This window comes from Trichoplusia ni, chromosome 1, assembly GCF_003590095.1.
Source record: "Trichoplusia ni isolate ovarian cell line Hi5 chromosome 1, tn1, whole genome shotgun sequence".
Lineage (NCBI taxonomy): Eukaryota > Metazoa > Arthropoda > Insecta > Lepidoptera > Noctuidae > Trichoplusia > Trichoplusia ni.
In genome coordinates, this window is record NC_039478.1 from 8667118 (window position 1) to 8670900 (window position 3783).

The window sequence follows — 3783 nt, forward strand, 5'->3', positions numbered from 1 at the left end:
AATTAGATACTTTACTTCCAACACTGCCTTACACTTTACAATGTCGTGAATATAATATGTCGAATGCCGTACATACGGTACATATAAGTACCAAATCATTTTTCAAAGTTACATAGCAAGCTGTAACACAACGTAACTGCTAAGAGAATTCTTGCAGGCGCCGGATAGACTAGTCCATTCTGGCGTGATTCCAAAAGATGTAATACCAGCTAAATTTTCCCAATACTCGTAGAGAGTGTGTTGCCACAGATTAATGCACGGATTGTGCGAACAATGTAAATTGTGACAAAATTTAAATAAAATATAGGTACAGCTGCCAACTAAATACCTAATTGCCACAAAAAGCAGACGTTTTAATGTGTCTGTTGCAAATACTTTCAGTGAGATAGGCGTTTGCACTTATATTTTCACAACCACGCGGACAGCCTACACAAAATAGTACAAAAATAGAAGAGAACAGTATAAAAGATCTTGGTGTTTATGCCATTGTTATATATCTGCTACGTTTGTTTACTCGTTAAAGGGACTAAGGTCACACTAGTCTGTCAAATACAACAATCGCACTGAGTCAACGATGTTTTCGTATTGTTCCATCTTTAAAACAATGTGATCATCATTTGCTTGATCTCGATCTTAGGTAGTCTGTTTTGGTAGCACCTATTTGTTACTCAGCGAGAATCAAACTAAAATTGAAAACAAAAAATAATTATAAAAAAAAACTTCCGACGATAACCTAGAAGGAAAACCATCTTTAGAAAACTTTTGAACTGCTCTAAAGCTTCACACACAAACGCATATAATATTATCATCATTCAAGTAGCCCAATCCGTTCGGGCCCTATTGCGAAATAGGCAGACTCAAAAACAGACAGACACGTCAAATTTACAACACCCTCTTTTTACGTCCGGGGTTAAAAGACACAGCGAAAATCTAAAGTGAGTTTAGTTCTTATTTAACAGAATAACTCCTGTTTCCAACTGTCATTACTGTGTACGTGACTCTATTATACTCATACAACTTTTAGCTAGAGTCATTTTGTTTATTAGCATGGTCGTCGGATGTTGTTACGACTGCTTTCACTATAAACTGTAGCTTTCCTCCCATTTTGCTACTGAAAACTTTAAACGGTAGTTCAGAATGAAGGAATAGAATTAGGAGTACAATACTTATAAACACGACACGTCTTTTTGATGTTGTATTAGGTTTTAATGTAGATCCAGCTTTGTGATCTTTGTGTTTAATTTCAGGTTATTGCGTTAAGAATGTTTTCTTGACCGATTTCTAGTATGGGTTTAAATTCCATTAGGACAGAGCATTATTTGATAATACACCTTTGAAAGACACCGAAAATAGTATTTTTTTGACCAAAACCCACTACACAAAAGCGAATTACATCTTTAATCAATTACACAACTAAAATAATTTAAACAATCTAAAAGCAACTAAAAGTCTGAATATAAAAATACCATAAATATTCAACCAAAATTTTCATAAAAATTGCCCTCAAAGTCGGCGCAAAACTTCACAAACAATCACATCCAATCCACTAATTAACAAAAACTCTAATTAACTCCGACCATCACAAAGCTACGAATCTTAACAAAGGATCGTTTTCTTAATTACCTTTCTTTCTGTCTGACAGTATCGTCTGTTACTCATAAACAGCTGATTGTCAGACGCAATTACTCGTATTAACAGATAGCAAATAAAATGTGTTTGACCTCACTAAACACATTTTATTCTTTGTGACAGTGTAGGATCTTGGCATTTAAGTCATTGAGTAAGATTTTAGAATAGGGTAAGGTCGCCTTAGTCGTACCAGTTCAAGGAAAATAGCTATAATTTATATTGTAATATAAATAAAAGAAAAATCTTTGCATATATAAATACTTCATTTATTAACGAATCAACAAAGACTAACAAGACATATAAAAATCTTTTAATAAAATGTTTTTTATAGGTTTTACAAAAACCTTCCTTCGGTACGACTTAGGCAACCGGTTGCCTTAATCGTACCACCCATAGCCTAAGTCGTACTTAGAGTAAACATATATCTTTCCAACTAGAATTCTAAGGACAATTAAAAAACTGCGTAGACTTATATGCTACGAGACCAGTTTCAGTCTTACTTATAAATATAACAATAAAAAAACGTTAGTAGTAGTTTCGTAATAATGAGTACCTTTGGGAAATAAAACTATCATTTTTAAAATGCATATATCACAAATGTAATTTTTAGTTTTAATTTCGAGATCTGCACATAAATCATGTACCCATCCTTTGCATTTAATACATAGGGTCATATTTTCTTTGCGATCTTGTTTAGTGTTGTTAGTTTGCACAACCAATTTTCTTTAGCATCTAGTTTCTTATCTTTGTTAGATTTTCTGTCTATCTTTCTTTTTTATTTGTGAATTGTGTTCCTTTTTGTGTTCATCTATGTCATCTTGCTTCCAAGAGTTATAAATTTTCTTTGCCATATTGATCACCTAAAGGAAAAAAAAAATAGCAAAAAATATCTCTGTAACACCTAAGTCGTACCGGTACGAATTAGGAAGTTTATGCAGGTACGAGTTAGGCAGCGGGGTGTACAAAGTTAAAAACCAAAATTAAAAACATAACCTAGAAACCGTTTACCATTTAACCTAGCTCATATCAACCAGAAAACACTATAAAAACAGACATGAATCAAAAAAATATTCGTTTCAACACAATCTTTTGTGAAATTGCTTATGAATGACGTAACAAAATTAGTGAAAACTGTGCAAAAAACTTACTTTTTCATTATTTTTTGATCGCGAATTCCGGCAACCCGCCACGTGTTGCTGTTTACCCGTGGTACTTAGTAGAACCATATTGCACTGTTAGATGCCACCTTTTCATGACGGGTGCGCAGATATCGACGTGGTACGACTTAAGCGCTGGTACGACTAAAGGTACTTTACCCTACTGTCAAAATGTCAAAATGATAGTTATTTTTTAAAAGGTTATGTGGATTCGTTACTCATAGGCTCCAGAAATGTATGTTTATTTACAATGTTACCAGTTTTTAAAGTACTGAAATAGTTTTTATTTCATAATTTTGATACAACGCCATCTAGTCCCAATCTAAGCAAAGCTTGTATCATGAGTACTAGACAACTGAAAAACAAACTTAATTTTTTTATACATACATACATTGCTACCATGTGTCTTAAAAGAAGTTTAAGAAGTGTGACAAATCAAACCTAATTTAAATCCAACCTAAACAATGGTTTCTTCAATATAAGTATTAATGTAGTTGCGGGCTGGTACCTCATACAGGTATTCGCTTTGAGATAAATTACACCCAGACATAAAACAAAAAACAAATCTTCCTGCTACTCACACAAAGTCTAAAATACCATGTTCCGAGAGGTATAAGTGCATTTTATACCTCAACTACTAAAACTCACTCGTGCGTCAATTATAATGAAATAGAAAACTCAGCCAAGACACTGTCCTTGCTAAGACCCTTAGTATGGCGCCGCAGTGTCTAGAGCAGGCCGTTTGGATCCCGTCCAGTTCAAATCAACTATCTCGGGAGTACGTGATCACTGACATTGAATTTATTTTGCAGAAAATAAAATAATATGGGCATTAAGATGAAAATATGTCTGCAATGTCGCCAAGTATTTGTTGTGTTTCGATTTGGTATGTTTTAAGCATGATAAAGAATCGCTTAATATTAAGACGCTTTTAATGCCTCAAAATTATTAACGAATATTTAAAACTAGTTTAACACTTTATCACACTAATATGATA

The 3783-nt window shown here is 33.4% G+C and overlaps 1 long non-coding RNA gene across 1 annotated transcript; it reads right to left on the bottom strand.

Moving 5' to 3' along the window:
- Window positions 1–1921: 1921 nt before the first annotated feature.
- Window positions 1922–2946, bottom strand: LOC113493271. The gene is made up of 2 exons (XR_003400552.1): window positions 2778–2946; window positions 1922–2489 (listed from the first exon to the last, which is right to left on the bottom strand). It is a non-coding gene; the product is annotated as an uncharacterized LOC113493271 (long non-coding RNA).
- Window positions 2947–3783: the final 837 nt, after the last annotated feature.